Source organism: Octodon degus, unplaced genomic scaffold (genome assembly GCF_000260255.1).
Source record: "Octodon degus isolate 3935 unplaced genomic scaffold, OctDeg1.0 scaffold00022, whole genome shotgun sequence".
Taxonomy (NCBI): Eukaryota; Metazoa; Chordata; class Mammalia; order Rodentia; family Octodontidae; genus Octodon; species Octodon degus.
The window spans coordinates 21,643,069-21,650,667 of record NW_004524598.1 but is presented as its reverse complement, the minus strand read 5'-3'; positions in this window follow the sequence as shown (position 1 = coordinate 21,650,667).

Sequence of the window (7,599 nt, the reverse complement as noted above, 5' to 3'; positions counted from 1 at the left end):
TTTATTTGCCTCTTACTAATCTTTTGCCATAGGAGAGTCTAGAGCCTTTCCCGCCTACAAAGTGCTAGAAGGAAGAATTTTCCCGACCCATCAACAAGGCTTTACAAAGGCGTGTGTTTCATGAAGACTGTTAAAAGGATGATCTTGAGGCTTCCGCGGTGGAAGCTTCAGCAAACTAAGGATTGAGCGGTCTTTCTTACTATCAACTGCTGCCATCTGGTGGCAACAGTGAGGAACAGCGGAAGACTTGTGCAGAGACCCAGTTGGCTCTGCGCCAGGTACAGAGGGCCAAGTGTTTCTACTTTGTTTGCTTCTAGCTTAAAGCAGTCCTGTCTTAAGTGCTTAGTGTCTACGGGCATACTTAGAATGGACACTTCTGATATGATTGAAATTTTGTTCGTGTGAACATCTAAATCCGGATCCAAAACCTCTTAGGGCCCCTTCACTTGAGAAATTTCATAATTGTGCAAGGAAATTTCTTACCCACACTAAGCACACACATACATACTAATTCACACACAAACTCTACTGGTTGCATTTCTCTGGAGAACCCTGACTATTTTATCTGTGGAATGATTTAATTATTTTTGCAAAGAATGTTCTTGTGGATGGCTCCTCTGGTCAAGTCAGGGGGGTGTCAGGAAGTCTGGGGTGTGCACGTCACGCTTCTGCATGTCGTACATGCAGCGCCCTGCGTGTCCCGTGAAGGGAACAAGAGTGCCTGCTTTATTGCAGGTGAGAGCTCCAAGCACGTGGGATCCACTTAGTGATTGTGGAGAACTGGAAACTATTTTGAAGTAGGTGAAAATACAGGTTTTAGTTTTGCCTGTAGAAATCCTCAAGGGGCAATGGGTTAGGGCTGTCCCACGGCTTAGGGCTGTCCCTGGGGAGCGGAGCGGCGCTCTCTGGAGCAAGGGTCTGCCGGGAGCGTGCACAGGGCCTCTGTCCTCTGGAGGGGCTTCTGCAGCGACCTAGCCACCTTTTCCCTACTCATCCTGCCTTAGGGACTCAGGGCCCTGCCTTGGCAGAGGGGTGTGTGTGCACACGCGTGTGCAAAGTCAGTATCAGGCCAGCCTTTCAAAACATCATCAGGCCTTTACCCTAAAGAACGGTCATGTGGAAGATAGAAAGGGCTGGCAAGAGCTGCTTCACAGGAGTCTGCAGGCTGCGTTTCCGGTAATGACCCACGCTCTCTCCATCAGTATTTTTGTTTCTTTTTTGGATGGGGATTGAATATGGCGTCTCAGCTTGCTAGGCAAGTGCTCCACCTCCAATCCACACCCTCAGTCCTTTTGTTTTAGGTATAGATGCTGCTCAGTAATTAAATTGGGATGGGGCAGAAGGTTGCTATTTTTCATTATAAGCTTCAGGTGTTCAAATGTTGTACATATGTAGTTTTGAGAAAAATGGAAAATATAAGAATAAAAACTTGTGCTCTTTATTTTTGTGTCACAAGTAATACATGCAAATGCAGCAAAATTCAGAAAGTCCGACCTCAGAAGCCGCTGTGGAAATAGCTCCCGATGGCTTTTGTCCCCTGTTCCCCTCAGTAAGTCACGCACTGTTGTGTCGTTGCATCCTATAGACCTACGGAATTACAGGTTCCACTGTGACGTAGCCACGCATGTGCACGTCATGCTTTGGCCTTAACTCCCGCCTATTTTAAAAACAACAAAAATGGAGCATGTTAGCTTGTTTTTGTGAGTCAAATGTATGTCTCTAGATAGGCAGTAAGCGTCACCGGTCTCTATCTGGTAGCCTGTGCTCTGTGATGGTTCCTAGGTGGGGACTTGGAGAGTAAGCGCTTTTGGTAAACACGATGCGGGCTGTAGGTACAGTCTTGAGAACAGCTGGGGCTGGGATTGAAATCCCTGCGGAACTTCCCATCTCTTCCCTTCGTTTTTTTTGTGTGCGTTCTTCCCACTTCCTGATCATTGGTGACAAATCCCGGGAAGCGTTTTGGAGCTTTCCATCTTTCCACGTTGGCTCTCCAAGGAAATCCAGCCCTTACTCTTGCTGATCGGGAGCCTAGACTCCTCTCTGGATCATTGACCCGAGACAGTGGTGGCTAGCAGTGAGGGGTTCTTGTGGAAACCTGATGCTGGACTAGGGACTGGCCCCCTTTGGGACGGTCACAGAAGGGAGGCTGCAGGGAAGCAGTGTCCCCTACGGGCTGTTGGTTCTACACTCTCAGGTGCACGCGCCGGCGTCCACCGCTGCCTGCAGCTCAGGCCCTGCCTCTTGTTGGCTGCCAGCCCTGCCAGCTCAGGGAGCCACCACCGGAAGAGCACCTTTGCGACCTGCATGGCACAGGAGCGTCCGTGCGTTTGAATTTCTGCCGGGCAGAGAGACCAGCGCCATTCTCGCCAGCACTTCCTGGGGAAAAGCTCTCGCCACATTTGTGTGCTGCGGCCAGCGCGTGTGGGGGTGGGGCCTGCTTGCAGGACGCCGAGGGTCATCGTGTCTGACCAATGTGACGTCCTGTGCTGCCCCTTACTGGCGCAGTGGTGATGATTGTATAGGAATACACGTGAAGGGACATACCGCGGCAGTGAGGACATGCGCCTACGGGGTGGCTTCACCTAGGTTTCTCCTGGAGGAGGGGATGTGGCAAGGCGAGGTATGGTTGCCCAGGCAGCACGGCCAGGTCTTTGATTTGGTTGATTTCTTACAAAAATACAGAACTTGGACTAGTTGGGACATCATGCACAGGGATGAAGAGCAGCATTCAGTTATCGGAAATACATTTTCTTAAAGGCTGTCTTTTCGGTGGTGAGTGGGAGCAGGAACGTGTTTGTACCCTCCTGGTTTTGCGAACATGAGAGACTCAAAGTGGCATCCTCCGGAGAAGCCAGCCTGCCACCTCAGCTTTGGAAGCAGGCCGTAACTAGATCGCTTTCATCTTGTGGGCCTCAAAGGTTTGGTCAACGCACCTGTAAGCCCAGCATTTGGGAGGCTGAGGCAGGTTGCTTGCCATCGCTCCAGGCCAGCAGCTACACAGTGAGCTCAAGGCCAGACTGTGTCAAGAAAAAAAAAATTGGTCAAAGGGTTGGGTAGGAACGTACACCTCGTGTTCCCAAATACCTAGCAGAAGTCCTGCCACTTACCCCATTGCCTTGCCGGCCCTCCAGCTGGTGGAGGTGGCTGGGTGTGCTCCAACTCCAGGGAGCACGGCTGGCTTCTTCTGAACATGGAAGAAGACATTATGTGGCCGTACACTGTCCTGTTTAGTATATGCAGGCATTTTGACCAGAAATTATCACATTTGAGAGTTGCTCTTCCTTTGCCCTGCTCTCGCCCGTGCCTGCCATTGCTCTTCTAACCTTCAAGTACCTGCCCTCCGCCACCCCTGGAATCCTCACCCCGGCACTGCCTGTGTTAGGTATACCTAGGCAGTGCTGGCCACGCTGTGTGCTGTCACGTGGTTTCTCCTTTCTGTTCTCTCGGGTGTCTTCCAGGTGACAGCCCCATGACTGTGCTTCCAGATTGCCCTGCTTCTGGTCACCCTGGAGGTGGATATCTGTGTCCTGGAGAAGGGCCATCATATCACACAGCTGAGGAGGAGGAAGGGAGAAGTGGCCATTCCTTCCCCTTAAACTTGTTTGCTACATTTAAACCAATGAGCAGGAACATTGCACTTGAGCCAGGAATTACACTGCCCCGTAGTATGTGCTTAGAATAAACATGGAAGATGCTTGTTTATGGAGAAGTTTTTATAGAATACCAGTTCAGGTCTTATCATTGCCACAGATAAGACTTCTCAAGACCTTATTATGTAACCGGTACATTTCGGGTTGACATGCATTTTCGTCCATTTCCAGGAATACCCTACAAGGTAGAAACTGTTATTGAAATTCCCACCCTCCTCCAGAGAAAGCACAGTTCCAGAGAGGTCACTCAGCTTGTGCAAGGGAGCACAGCTGGTAGGGAGGGAGCCAGGCAGTCTAGTTCCAGCGCACATCTCTAAAGTCCACTCTGAGCTGGCCCTTGGGGACACCCTCTGTGGCCTTCCCATGCAGAGGACACGTGGTTAGAGACTGGGTCACAAGAACATACAGCCCCGCTTTTATGTGTATGCCACACATTTTTAGTGAAACTCATTATATTTTAATAATGTAGATTCGGGTGAGCATATTTTGCATGCCTAGTAGAGTTAATGGTTGGAATAAAAATAACCTCAAATAAAGTTATAATTTTTGAGTATTTCTGTTTTTTCAAATTTGGCCTCCCAGGTGTGAATGCCTCTGGACAAAGCCTTGTCCTCGTTTCTGCCATTGACAGCAGCGAAATGACAGCAGCTACCATTTCTTGAGGGCTTATGTTTCACTCTTTTTTAAAGAAACCTTACAGCTGCTTTGAGGGAGGTGTCATTGTCTTTGTTTGGTGGGTGAGAGGACAAAGGGTCGCTCTGAAGTTAGCTGAGGCAAGTGTGTCCTAGGCGTGTGGGGTGGGCTCCGTAGGAGTCATGTCTTGGTGCTTACTGTCATGGTGCTGGCCCTGCTGTGACTTACCATTCCACTGAACTATGCTATGGTTGCGAGTGTAGGTTCCTCTCTTAGGCCACTGCCAGTCCTGCCTTCCCTGTCTGAGTGGCCTCCCCTGGCTGGCCAGGGCCACATGAACTCCCCCGTCAAAGCTGTCACTTACTGTGTGTGTCAGGGACACGTGAGTGGCCCTAGTTGTGGGCGTGAAAGCTCTGTGTGCTGTGTGCCCTGCCCTCTTTTGAACCCAGGGCCTCTCTTTTGTCTTCCTCGGGAGCATGCAGGTAGGATGACCCAATGACAGTTATTTTCACAAGGAAAGTTCTAGCAGGTCGTTTTGTCCACAGGTGGATCTCTTCTATTTCTCCAAGGATTGGGCATTGCCAGCCCTGCTGTAGCTGGTTGAAGGGGACCAAACCTCTCAGGAAGACGGACTTGGTTCCGTTTGACCAGCCAGAGCAGGGGGCAGCTTGCTGGTGAGGTGCAGCGGGGTCCAGAGCACATATGAGAGAGTCGCTGTCCCTTGCAGGCCTGTAACAGAGCACACAGGTGTTAGTGGTACACAACCCCAGGGTGGGCTTTGCCCAGCGCAGCTGCTTACGGCAGCCACGTGTAATTTGTGTTTTACACTGCATGGTTTCAATTTACTTCCTTTCATTTTACTTTTTTGTTCTTCAAGTAGAAACATCATAAAGAAAAAGACACAGAATTACAGACTATGTAAAAGACAGAATTCCACGACACTTGTTCTTCCAAAATAAATTTAACACTTTTGTGTACATTCTTGGACTATCTCACATTTTGTTATTTATTCACTTATTTAAATGTGTTTGGTGCTGGGTCTCACTACGCAGCTTGGACTTGCAGTGATCCTCCTGTTCTCAGCCTCCCCAGCACTGGGATTATAGGCATGCGCCACCACAACCGGACTCTGTGGCCAGCTCAGCTTGCCCAGGGGCAGGGCTGGTGCAGCATGTGGTACAGGGGATCTAACCTCGGTCCCTGTGCTTGCCTAAGCAGGTACTTAGTCCACTGAGCTATCTCACCGGTCCTTGTCACATTTTATTTTTAAAGTTTTTTAATTTAAGTGCGACACATTTATAAGAGATTGTATGCAATAGATATATGTTCAAAATGCATATGGCTCTTCAACATGTTACACTTCTTTTAGACAATGGGAGAGGAATATTAACAGAGTTCTGTCATTTTTCTATGCCTATATTCTATATAAGTTTATTCATGTTATTTCTACTGGAAAAAAGATTCAATAAAGAAAATAGATTGAAATAATTATACGTGACGGTAAAGCCAGGCTTAGGAGCAATCACCTGCCTTAAAGTAATCCTTACTGTTCTGTACTGTCCTGTGGCAGCTTTCTGAATAATTTTCTCACTTATCTCTTTGTTTTCCCCAGACATAACAAGATTAATTTTTTTTGAAAATAATTTAGATTTTTTAAATATTTGTTAACATTTGTGCACCTATTTCTAAACAAAATATAATATGTACATCAAAGTTGATAATTTCATTTAAAATGGCACCTGTAAGATTCATACATATTGATGGGCAGCTGCGGTTTATTAATTTTCATGGTTTTGTGGTCCTCTGTTACATGGCTGTACTTCAATGGATTTCCTTGTTTATTCTCCTGGCAGCAGCCATCCACCCAGTTTGTTTGGATGAGTGGGTGGAACTGATTGAAGAGCTTCTCAAGGGAATAAGAAAATCCTTGATTCTTCCGGGATTGCCTAATGCAGCCGAAAGAGCTTTGGCGCTGACCTTACGGAGGAAAAGCAAATGTTGGTCGAGCGAGCCTGCACTGTGCCGCCTTAATGGTGCTGAAGCCGGCAGGTTTGAGGCCCATGGAGTGGCGGAAGCAACTTGAGTACCTCCCTGCTTCCAGGGGAAGTGGGGTATCCGGAGTGGGAGGGGCTTAGGGAGACCCCCACCCCAGAAAGGCATCCGGAGGCTTTCACAGTAAGTGGCAGCAGGGTGGGGAGGGGTGAGCAGGAAGGTGGGTTGGGATGATTCTAGGAGCTGGTTCCATTCCCCTGGAGGAGGACTGCCTGCCCCTTTCCTGTTCTGGATAAAGAGAGATGTCACCCAGCGAGGAGCGTGGGGCTGAGGAGTCAGTTATTTGAATTTGGATGGCTTAGACAGTTTGTGGTTTTTTGCTTTCAGCAGGTTCCACAGCGTTTGTAAATCTCAGTTTCTGCATCCTACACACAGCTTACCCACTTGTTTCAAGGCTTAATGACAGCAAAAGAAAGGAAGGGACACTGGGTCGCTTTGAGGGCACAGGGGACACTGGTAGAGGGGGTGGCATCCCGGAGACAGTCCATTCTGACTGCATTTGAGGCCAGGAGTTTCGCTCTGGACCTCAGCTTGTCCCGCGCGGTCCCTCCTCCCCCACCCCCGCCCTCCTCCCCATGCCAACCCCCAGCCTGTCCTGCGCGGTCCCTCCTCTTCCTCCCCTCCTCCCTTCCCCCCCTCCCGTCCTCCAGCCCACGCCAACCCCCAGCCAGGTGTTTTCATTCATCCCTCAAGCACCAAAGCGCTGGTCAGAGACCCTGGAAGTGACTTTGCCTGCCAAGAAGATTTTGCCAGTGGACTGCTGGGGAGCTCTGTCCAGAATAAATGAGACACCTAGAACAGGGCCGCACTCAGGGAGCACTGCCTGGTGAAAGCGCGCGCTGTGGGGGTGGGAAGCAGGCAGTGTCGGAGGCTTTGGGAGCTCGTGTGGGGCGGGTGGAGGCTCCCCTGTGCTGGGTGGCTTCCTCTGCTGTGTGCATCCCCGCCTCTGTCGGGGGCATCGTGCCTGCTCCATCCGCCTTCCCCCAGTGGAGTGTCTTGGAGCACAGCCATCAGCTCATCCTCTGGCATTGCCCTGGGCTTTGTCTTCCAGCTCTGCTGGCAGGAGAACGAATGGCAATAGGCAGCTGCGGGGCAGAGGGCAGCGGCACATTCCAGAAACCAGGCCTGGGAAAAAAGGCTGGCCACAGGTCAGCGGGACCAGCCTGGAGGCACTGCTGTTCCACAGTCTTCTCCGTCTCCCTCCCTTCTTTGCTCATGGTCTGTTCTGTCCCAGAAACAGACCTGGCCAGCAATACAGCTCGTC